This window comes from Mirounga leonina, unplaced genomic scaffold (genome assembly GCF_011800145.1).
Source record: "Mirounga leonina isolate KUSES-001 unplaced genomic scaffold, KU_Mleo_1.0 Mir_151, whole genome shotgun sequence".
NCBI lineage: Eukaryota > Metazoa > Chordata > Mammalia > Carnivora > Phocidae > Mirounga > Mirounga leonina.
The window spans coordinates 9,799,829-9,812,423 of NW_023270377.1; positions in this window are offsets into that span (position 1 = coordinate 9,799,829).

Sequence of the window (12,595 nt, forward strand, 5' to 3'; positions counted from 1 at the left end):
AAACAGAGGGATTATGATAAACCATGTCCTGCACGAAACACTAAAAACACATTATTTTATAAAGAGGATTTAGTTCATGGTTTTCAATAGGAAATAGGTGACATAAAACATGACCTGGCATAACATTCTAAACACAAGCAGTATGCAGTGAAAGGTCTCCCTTGCTCCCGTGCCTTCTAGCGACCCAGTTATTTCCTCAAGCACCAGTCTTGTTGTTGTTGTTTTTAGTAGACTTCCAAGTATACTTTTGAGTAGACTTCCTTCTCCCCTTCATCATTCACAGGCATTTTCCCCAGTAAACCTCTTGACTATCTAATTCTATAATGTGATCTGCTTGTGGAGGAATCAGAGTGACATCAATGTGAAACTGCATCCAAAAAGGAGAAGAAAGAGAGAGAACGGGGCAAAAATAAATTGAAGAAATAATGCCTGAAATTTTCCAAAATTTGCTGAAGAACAAAGTTACAAGAATCGCATCCCAAATGTGACAGAATTAATACAAAGAAAATTACATCTAGACACATTTTATTCAAAATTTGAAATGCAGAGATAAAAAGAAAATCTATGTGAAAAGCAACTAGGGAAAAACCACACATTCCATATAAGGGAACAAAGATACAAATGGTAAGAATTATTGTTCCTATATCAATAATGAGAGCTAGAAGTCAGTGGGAAGACATCTCTTAAATGCTAAAAGAAAAAAATAAACTATCAATCTAGAACAATATATGCGGCAAAAATATCCTTCATGAATTAAGGCGTAATAGAGACATTTTTCAGGTAGAATTTATTGCCTGCTTTATACAGAATGCTAAAGGAAGTTCTTTCAGTTGGAGAGAAATGATACCATATATCTTCAGGAAGGCATGAAGAGCACCAGAAATGATAAATATATGCATACATATTTTTTAAACTATTTTTCCTCTTAATTCCTTAAAATCCAATGGCTCTTTAAAAGGAAAAGAATTTGGACTGTATTCGGAATATTTAACATATATAAATGGAATATATCTGACAACTACATATAGCATAAAGGATCAGGATATATATGGAACTGTATGGTCACAGAACACATTTTACTTGAAGTGTTGTGATAGTAACTAAATAGATTGTAAAAATTTAGGAAAAGATATTATAATACCTCAATTAACCACTAAAATTAAGCACAAAATCTAATAGACACTAACAGAATTCTGAGAGATATTCATTTAAACCAAAAGAAGGCAGAAGAGGAGCCAGAACAAAAAGGAGGTTCAGATAAGACAAACAGAAAAAATAGCAAAATAGTACACCTTTAGCCAATCATCCCAACAATAACATTAAATGCAAATGAACTAAGCACTTCAATTAGAAAACAAAGATTGTCAAACTGAATTTTTTTTTTTTGAAAAGCATGCAGCAACGGTATGTGGCCCACAAGAAGCATGCTTTATCAAGACACAGACTGTAAATAGGCAGAAAAAGATAAACCTGCAAATGCTAATAATAGGAACCTGGAATGTCTATATTAATACTAGATAAAGTAGGGGTGCCTGGGTGGCTCATTCATTAAGCGTCTGCCTTCAGCTCAGGTCATGATCCCAGGGTCCTCGGATCGAGCCCCGCATCAGGCTCCCTGTTTGGCAGGAAGCCTGCTTCTCCCTCTCCCACTCCCCCTGCTTGTGTTCCCTCTCTCGCTGTGTCTCTCTCTGTCAAATAAATAAATAAAATCTTAAAAATAAATAAATAAAAATACTAGATAAAGTAGACTTACTGGCAAAGTTTTTTCAAAACAAATGGGATATTTTATAATGAAAATGGTAAGTCATCAGTAATCCATGACCATCATGAATGCGTATGTACCTAATGGTAGAGTTTCAACATTTATGAAGTAAATATTCAGAGAATTAAAATAAACAAAATCAATTTTTTGTGTATTTATGTACAAATCTACCGTTATAGTTGGAGATTTTAATGCTTCTCTCTCAGTAATTCTAATTGGTAGAACAGCTAGACAAAACAGCAGTAAGAGCATAAACAATCATAACAATACTATTAATCAAAACAATCTAGCTGATATTTATAGAACAGAGTACCCAAAACATTCTTTTCAAAGACACATAGTACCTTTATCAAGATGGACCATGTCCAGAGTTATAAAACAAGTCTCCATAAAGTTGTAAAGATGGACAAATTACAGAGTAAAAACCAGTTGACAGTGAGATCTGTAAAGCCCCAGCATCTGAAATTATGTGGCACACATCTATAAAAACCATGTGTTGGAGAAGAGATTACGTGAGAAAATAAAATATCTTGAACCGAATGATAATAAAAATACAACATAAAAAGGGATTTACAGAAGTAGTTAGAGGGAAATTTAGAGTTCAAAATGTTTACATTAGAAAATGAAAAAAGCCTAAAATTACTAATGTAAGATTATACTCAAGAAGCTAGGAAAAGGAGAGTAAACTAAGCTCAAAATAGAAGGAAAAAAAATAAAAAAAAAACCAATAATCAATGAAATAGAAGAGTGAGGATGAACATTTTTTTCAATGTGTGTAAGAGTCATTTGTACTTCTTTATGCTAAATTATTGATTTACTTAGGCATTTTGAAATCCTTGTATTGATTTGTATTAGTGCTCTTCAAACATTAAGGAACATAGCTTACTATCTTCAAAAAAATGATTTATGGAGATATAATTGACATGGCACACTATATTAGCTTCAGTTTACAACATTGTAAGTTGATATTTGTATATATTGAGAAGTGATTACAAGAGTAAGTCTAGTTAACATCCATCACCATACACAGTTAATTTTTTTCTTATGATAAGGACGTTAAACATTTACTCTAAGCAACTTTCAAATATGTAATACAATATTAACTACAGTCACCATGTTGTACATTACATCTCCATGACTTATTTATTTATTTATTTATTTATTTATTTATTTATTTATTTATTAAAGATTTTATTTATTTGACAGAGAGAGACATAGCAAGAAAGGGAACACAAGCAGGGGGAGTGGGAGAGGGAGAAGCAGGCTTCCCGCCAAGCAGGGAGCTTGATGCAGGGCTCGATCCCAGGACCCCAGGATCATGACCCGAGCTAAAGGCAGACGCTTAACAACTGAGCCACCCAGGTGCCCCGACTTATTTATTTTATAACTGGAAGTTTGTACCTTTTGACCTCCTTCACCCATTCTGCCCATCCCCCACTTCTCACCTCCGGCAACTACCAGTCTGTTCTCTGTTTCTATGAGCTTGTTTTTTTTTGTTTCTTTGCTTGTTTGTTTTTTGGATTTCACATGTAAGTGAGATCATTCCATATTTGTCCTTCTCTGTCTGACTTATTTCACTTACCATAATGTACTTTAAACATTAGGGACCACAGCTTATTGCTTTTTTATTTTTTTTTAAATCATTGTCATTTTGGACATTTTGAGATTTATATATTCAAATAATCAGCTTTCCATTATGGTTCCTGGAATTTGTGTCTGATTTAGAAATGCCTTTACTACTGGTATACAAACTAGTAATTTTATGGGTTTGGTTTTTACACTTAATTTTTGATCCATCTGAACTTTATTTTGAAGTGATGGAGTGATCCTATATTGGTTAGATGACCAGCCATCTAACACCTCATAGCCATTTATTGAATAATCTCCATTGTTTCTATTGATAGGAATAACCTAAAATAAAATCCTTTATGCTATTTGGGTCTATTTAAATACTCTTTCTTTGATCTATCTATCCATTTACAATAAGGCAGTGTAGTAATCAGTTGGTTTTATAAGACTAGTCTCAGCTCAATAACCTCCTCACGCAGAGATGATGTGGAAGTTCTTACTTGTTGACTTTTCTATATCAACTGTAGAATCAGCTTGCCAATTCTTTTTTAAAGGCGTAGTCACTTTCTTGGGAAGGTTATCAATTTATAGGTTAAATTGGGAAGGATTGGTAGTTTAATGACATTGAGTTTTCTTATACAAGGTTATGGTAAATAATTTATTCATTTAAGACTTTTGGGTACCTCAATAATGTTTTAAGGTTTTCTTAATATAGATTTTGCACCAATTTTTTTTTTTCAAGTAATCTCTACACCCAACGTGGGGCTCGAACTCACGACCCCAAGATCAAGAGTTAGATTGCCTGCCAACTGAGTAAGCCAGGCACCTTGATTTTGCACATTGCTTATAACATTTGGTCTTCGGTAATTTACTTCCTCTTTTGAAATTGTTTCTTTCATTATACCAACTGATTCTTATTTATATATGTGTTAGAGAAACAACTACAGATACATAAATATAGATATGGAAAGTACCCAGCCATTTTACTGATTTCTTTTTATTACTTAACAATGGTTTTCTGAGTTTTCTGAGTAAATGATCATATCATCTGTAAATAATGATACCTGTATCCCCATCTTTTCCAATTTTTATACCCCTTCTCTTTTCCCATTGATAGCTGTCATCCTAGTTTTTAGGAAGAAATTTTCCACTGCTTCTCATTTAGTATAACTCAGGCCATTAGTTTGGTAAAGACATATTAAAGCCTTATCCTTCTATCACTATGCTTAAAAAGTTTTTTCTCATAAATAATGGATGTTGAAATTTTAGCTTTTGAACTATTAATATAGTGAATTATGCTAATATATTCTTAACACTAAGTCATACATTATTAGAATAAAGACCACTAGATTATTTTATATTATTATACTCTTAATGTGCTGCTGAACCTCATTTGCTAATACTCTGTTGAGAATTTTTGCAGACCTTCATAAGAAAGAGCTAACATTATTGTTATGGTTTATTGCATTTTGTTATCAATGTTTCATTATTTTATAAAAATAATTTGAAAGATTTTTTGCCCTATGTTCTACAGGAGGGGTTGACAAACCACTGCCAACCACCTGTTTTTATAGTTTTATTGGAACACAACCAACAACACTCATTCATTTATATACCCTCTATGGCTAGTTTCACTCTGTGGACATAGGTTAGCAGATGCCACAGAGAATGGATAGTCCACAAAGCCAAAGACACTTACTCTCTGGTCTTTTACAGAAAAATTCTGTAGACCACTGCTCTCAAATAATTTAAGTAGCACTGTAATTACTGCTTAATTAAGGCTTGGTAAAATTTCAAATGGAATAATCTCAGCTCATCATTAATTCCCCATGTCTGCTTTTCTTTCTGTGTATGTATTGGTCGGCCTGAGTGAAACTTGATTTCTCTATGTATACTTTCACATCTGGATGCTCCTTTTATCTTTCCCTCTGGTTAATTTTATTGTTTTTATTTTCTACATATTCTGAAATTTGGTTTTGAGTTTTTGATCTAAGAATTAAGTATTTTTTTAAAGTTTAGGCAGTTAAGATTTTTCCCCTAGTTTTTATATGAAGTTACAATTTTATGACTTTATATGCCAACTTTTAAAAATAATTATGTTTATAATTCAGTATTCATTGAAGTTTCTTTATGCACTAATATAGTTTGAATGTTCCAAGGGTCCTTGAAAAATACATGTAGTCTCTATTTGTGAAATATAGAGTTCTTAACATGCATATTAGCTTGATGTACATGACTAACTTGTTATTTACATCTTCTATATCTTTGTTTATCTTTCTCCATTGATCAGTCTTTCATTAAACAGAAGGGATAAATAAAACTTCCCTTTACTCTTTGGATTTTCTGTCATCTTTGTTTCTGAATTTTGATTACAAAATCAGGTTTGAACTATGTGGGTCCTTATACATGGATTTTTTTTTTTTTTTGGTAAAAACAGCACCGTAAATGTATTTTCTCTTCCTTATGATTTTCTTGATGGCTTCTTATCAATAGTAGGATGTTAGTAGTTAAGTTTTTGAGTCAAAAGTTGTATGTAGATTTTTGACTGTGCGGGGAATCAGCACCCCACTCTTCATGTTGTTCAAATGTCAACCATATATGTTATTTGGTTAATAAATAATCATGACTATTAGATGTATATCATGGAATGTAATCTTTATGTCTCTGAAATATTCTTTAATTCATTAATCCCCTTTATCCTGAGTTCAATTTTCTTTGATATGACAATTACCGCTCTTGTTTTCTTTGGCCTTGTACTTCCAGGAATCATTTTGAAGACACTTATTTTTAATATTTTTTTGTAATTTTGTTTTGTAATTTTGTATGCTTGTTGTGTATAACATCTTATTGAACATAACACTGATTCTTTGTTCTTGTAGATAAAATAGTTTAATTTTATGATTCAATCAGATGTTTTATTTATTTAGATATGTGAGTTTAACCATCTTACAGTTATATTACAGACTTATTTTGTCATAGAAGTACATTTTATTCTATGTGTTCCATTTCAATTGCATTTTTAGTTCTTATATCACTCTATGTGGTGTGTGTGGTCTGTGTTTTGATTTATGTACATGTATTTCTTCTGATAATTTGGAGAGTTTGAGTTTTTGCTTTTGTAAAAATTTTCATAATTAAAGTAAAAGTAACTTTTTATTATAATCAGTCATAAGAATAACTATTTTTTATTGTTAAACCACTTTTATTATTCTTAATAATCTATCTTTACTACATATATATAAGCATTCTGCATAGTTATAATCAATATATTACTTCGTCTTAAAAATAGCTTTTATATTTCATTTATTCTCTTTAATGTTATTTCATACATTATTTTATTTTATATAATCATTGGAATAATTATATTTCTGATTCTTCTTCATTTTTCTTCAACTGGTTGATTCTAGTAGATTATATTCTTTATCTTAGTGATTTCTTTTATACCTTTAACCACAATCATAATGATATTAGTTTATTTATCAATTTAAAATCATGCCTTTCCCCTATAGTTATAGATGAGGATATCAGCAACTTCTTTCACTGTCTTCTCTAAGTCTTTTAAACATGTTATTTTCACACTAAGTAGATGAAAAGACTGTGTTCTATTGTTACATAAGCTATAAGCTCTGAATATCTATCTATCTATCATCTATCTATCTGTATCTATCTATCATCTCTCTATCATCTATCTATCTATGTACATACAAGCCTATTTATATATACAGACAGGTTAAGTGACATAATTGGCAATAATAACAAATAATAATAAATAGTAGTCCCTACCTCACAGAAATTCTATGAGACTGTAGAACAGTGCCTGATACTTAGTAAACACTTAATAAATATTAGCTTTTTCATTATTATTTTATCGTTAATCATAGTACTTATGTTTATTTTACTTTAGTCTTGTTCAGAGAGTTAAGTGGGTTTAATAGCATTTCTGTTTATCTTTTAGGTGGTTGAAGGTCGCCCTTCATTTTCCTTATGAGAGACTCAAAAACCATATTTCTTGATTTGTTTTATGTCTGAAACATAGTGCAGGCGTACCTTGTTTTTATTGTGCTTTGCTTTATTGTGCTTTTTACAAATGGAAGGTTTGTGGCAACCTTGTATCCAGCAAATCTATCAGTACCATTTTTCCAACAGCATTTGCTGTTGCCTTTGTGGTTTTGTTTCACATTTTGGTAATTCTCACAATATTTCAAACTTTTTCATTATTATTATATTTGAAATGCTAACATCTCATGATAAAACTTTAATGGATTAATTGTTGCTAAAGTGGTTTCTTGAGATAGAATCAACTCCTGGTGAAGACACTGTGAAGTCTTTTGAAATGACAACAAAGCATTGAGAATATGACAGAAACTTAGTGGATAAAGCAGCGGCGGGGTTGGAGAAGGCTGACTCCAATTTTGAAAGAAGTTCCGTGGGTGAAATGCTATCAGACAGTGTCACATGCTACAGACAAATCTTTCATGAAAGGAAGAGTCCATTGATGAGGCAAACTGTATTGTCTTATTTGAAGAAATGGCCAGTCTCACTCCACCTTTCGGCCACCATCATGCTCATCATAATCAGCCATCAACATCTGGGCAAGACCCTCCACCAGCAAAAAAGATTAGGGCTCATTGAGAGCTCAGAGGATGGTTAACATTTTATAGCAATAAAGTATTTTTTAATTAAGGTATTTACAATGGTTTTTTAGACATAATGCTATTGCATTATTAATAGACTTCAGTATAGTGTAAACACAACTTATATGTGCACTGAAAAACCCAAAAATTCATTTGACTCATTTTGTTGCCATATTCACTTTATTGTTTTGGTCTGGAATGGAAACCATAATATCACTGAGGTAGACCTGTGGTTTGTTGCTTATATGCTTAAATGGTGGCTTGAACAGGTGTAAGATTCTCTGAAGACTGTGTGAATGCTGATCACTGCCTGGTTTGATATCTTGCTGTGGAGAAGTTTCAAGTCAGAGTGATATTTTTCCTCTTAGTGGTGGCAACTTGATCACTTAGCCTTGCACTCCAAAATGTGTTCTACATATTTGAATTCTAATAGATGCAGATTTATTTTGGTACTTTCTAGATTTTTTTTATAGTATCTTTAGATATCTTTTTAAAATATTTTATTATCATAGTTGTCTTCATTAAGGACACCAAATCACCATTTGTGGGAATATTTTCACATTACTTTGATAACTACCATTTTTCTCTTTTATTTTTGACTTTGTTCACTCCCATTACATTTTGATGGTTGCTTTTCATAATCTATGTCACCAAGTTCTTCGCCAGGTATTTAGTGGTGTTTCTTTTCCTCTGCTGTTTCTGCGGAACTTTGTTTCCTGGATGTCTTTCTGAGTCTTCCGTGTCCTCTTGAAACTCTGATTTTAGGGCAGCATTTGGTTCATGAAATTTACTGATTGTAGGTTTGATAGCTCACAGTGCTATAATTACCATGATTTTAAGTTGTTCCATTCTCACATAATATAGAATTTGCTACTTATTTCCTATCCTTTTTCCTTTGAGTCAAGAGACTGGGTATCTTTTTAGGTGGGTCGTTTTTGATCACTGCACGTATTTGAGTTAGTTAAATTCAAATTTCAGGAGGCTCATGGAAATAAGGGCAAGAGCCATGTTTTCAGCTGGCAGAAATTCTCTGTGGTTGTAAGTGAGCATGAACTTGCCCAACCATGAAGGTGGCGGCAGCAGGGATATTGATAATGCTGAGAATTTCTCCCACTGCATCCCCACTGGCAGACTGCTCAAGCGGGCTGTCTCTGGGTGATGTCTCCCACTGCCCACTTTTCTTTCATCCCCTGGGTATCAGTCTGGGTTCAGAAAACCTCCACCAAAAGCCTGCTCTCCTACCATCATTCTTCCAAGCAGGTAGTGGTTGTCCCTTCCTCATATCTTTTCTCTGGTATGACAGATATCTCTTGGTTTCTTCAGATGTGAATCTATGTGCTGCTTTTTGGTTCTCCTGGAGGCCTGGCCAACATCGTCTTCACTGCCATGGTCAAATCACAAGAGGAATATTTTTGTTGTTACTAATTAGTAATTCTGGCAACCAATTTTGACGTTGGCAAATGACCCTGTGAGAGCAATATTTCCTTTTCCCTGTCACTGTGAGCAGCCAAGCCTCATCAGCTCCCCTTTTCTCAGTCATATAATACATTAAATAAAAGGATTGCCTTATTAATCATTAAATAGTCAGCTCTTGTTCCATATTCTGCTCCTTTCCTGTCATAAGACCTCTGCCAGGGGAGAAGTCACTTCCCCTTGTCCTTTCCCCCCACTTATTGAGCTATTTATATCCTGCATGCAATATTTATAAGATAAAATGTCAGTGGGTTTTAATCTAACTCACCCTGTAAAGAATGTCACCAAAAACTGGACAAATACCTTCCCAGGCCCCACAATGCCTGGCCACATCAGCCTTGTCTGAGATGCACTTCTTCCCTCCTCTTTTTCCAAAACTTCCCTACCTTTCAAAGCTCACCAAACATCCTGTCTTTTTAAAAAGACTTCTCTGACTACCAAGCACACGGTGAAGTCTCTCTTCTCTGAATTCCTTCTTTCCGTCTTACCGCAGTGTGTTGTGAGGGATAAATATACACATCTGGGAGACAGACTGCACACATTGAAGCCTGTTCTGCAAGTCACCAACTGGGTTATGTTGGTGACTTTTCTCAATGTCCTAACCTAGAATACCCAGGGCACATGCCTTAGTATTCTTTTTGTATGGCTGCTAATAATAAAATTTACCTCATAGGGATTTTATGTTAATTTAATTAAATTAACAAATGATGTTGCTATGTTATATAACAGCTAACTTATTTACAAATTATATTTTTTGACAATGATGCTTTCAGCCCAATACATACCAAACACTATACTAGGTGCTTCAGCCAGTGCTTTTTCTGGGGGTGAGGTGAGGTTCCAAAAATTTTTTTTGATAAATTGTGCAATGTATCTTTTTCTTTTTCTTTCTTTTTTTTTTTTTTTACAACTTTCTTGAGGTATAAAGGAAACTGCACATATTTAAAGAGTATGACTTGATGAGTATTGGCAGATGTAGACTCCCATAGAATGCCACCACAATGAAGATAACAAATATTTCCATCACTCTCCAAGGTTCCCTTGAGTCCTTTTGCAATTTATCCTTTCCTCCATTCCTGTCTCAGGTAATGACTGATCTGCTTTCTGTCCCTATGGATTAGTTTGAATTTTCTAGAATTTACATAAATGGAATTATACCATTCACTTTTGTGTTTGCTTTTTTTCCCTAAAGATTAAGTTGAGAGGGAGAGTGCACACGCGAGTAGAGGGAGGGGCAGCGGAAGAAGGAGAAAGGGAATCTCAAGCAGACTCCCCACTGAGCATGGAGCCCCATGCAGAGTTCGATCTCATGACCCTGAGATCATGACCTGAGCGAAATCAAGAGTTGGACACTCAACCTACTGAGCCACCCAGGCGCCGCTGTTTTTGTTTTTGTTTTTTTCCGCTTAGTATAACAGGCTTGAGACCCATCCAAATTGTTGCATTCATCAACAGTTTGCCCTTCTTATTACTTATTAGTATTCAATTGTTTGGGTATTCCACAGTTTGTTTATTCATTGAACTGTTAGTGGACATGGATTGCTTTTAGTATTTGGACATTATTAATTTGGCTGTTACAAAATCCATGGCTGTTGTCATTTATCCTGGAGAGAAGCTCCTGGGTCATATGATAAATACATATTTAACATATTTATGAACTGTCTTTCTGTGCCCCAATTTCCTTGGGCCATTATTTCTCTTCCACATATAACTTATAATATTGGCAAATAGATTTTGAAGGAATTCCAGGTAAGAGGGAAAACATGTCTATGTGATAAACAAGAATAGAGAAAACTTTCCTGTTTTCCACCATTAGTCAAGTCAAAGTTCAAGTAAATCATGATAAGCTCTGTAAATGCGAGAGATCTGGCCCTTTTCATTCACAATTAGAGCCTCTATCTTTCAGGTAGTGACTGTCTCTTTATGAAAGAGGCTCACAATAACTGGCTTTTGAATAAATGTTTGAATAAATGAATATTTGAATGTTTGAATATTGACATGTGAAATTATTCCTGACAAATGAATAGACCTGGAATCTGTTTTTAAAAAATGGATTTCAGAATGATATATTTACATGTCCTGTCTCAAAAGATGACAGTGACATAGCAATTTTGTGTATTTTTTCATTTGTCATCCTTTTGTGTTACATCAGGTCGCTTGGGTTCCGTACAGACATATCTCAAACTGCACAAATAAATTATAACTTATTTGAAGTCTTTCATTCATTATCTTTGTCCACTATAGCACTGAATGCACAGCCAAGAATGCTGTAGGCTGTCATTACATGTTTGCCAGCAGTTTGAACGGTAATATTCAGGGCTATTAAAATTCATTCAGTCAACACGTATTTATTGAGAAAACCCTCCATTGGCAGGTACTGTTTTAGGGAACGTAGAAACACCAGCAACCAACAAAGTGCCCTGATGGAGTTTAAATTTTAGTGGGGAGGGGGGTAGTAGGCAGTAAAAACAGTAAATGAGTAAAACATCTGATATACCACATGGCAACATGTGTGTTGGAGGACAATAAAGTAGGAAAGTATGGTGATGAGGCTCAAGCCACATAGACATTGGTGGAAGAGCACTTCAGACAGAAAGAAGCATATGCACAGTACTTGGGGTGGGAGAGTCTCTGGCAGGGAGGATCTTGGATGACATCAGGGAGGCCAGTGTGACTGGAACAAGGTGAGGGGCAAGGTGGTAGGAGCTGAGGTCAAGTAATGAGGTCAGGTTTTCTTGGTCAGTGTATATATATTGGGCTTCACTCAGAGTGAACTGGGAAGATATTGGGAGATAATGAGTTAATGAGTGATATGATTGATCTTATTTTTGATCAAGATCACTTTGGCTATAGTGTCAAGAAGAGACTGTAGGAGGGAAATGGGGCCTCAGGGAGATTGATTGGGAGTCTAGTGTAATGGTGCAAGGGAGATATTCATAGAAGGGACTGGGTGGCATCAGGGGAGAGGTGAGAAGTGTGAACAATCAGGTGGCATTTAGAGCATGTTATTGAGAAGCCTCTAGACATTGGCATGATGATGTGGGATGGCCAGTTGGAGATACAAGTCTGCAGTTCCCTTTGGGGTCAGCATGTAAAGATGGCACATGAGCCTGGATAAAAGGAACGTTGTAGTTAGGGAAGACGTCCAAGGCTTGAA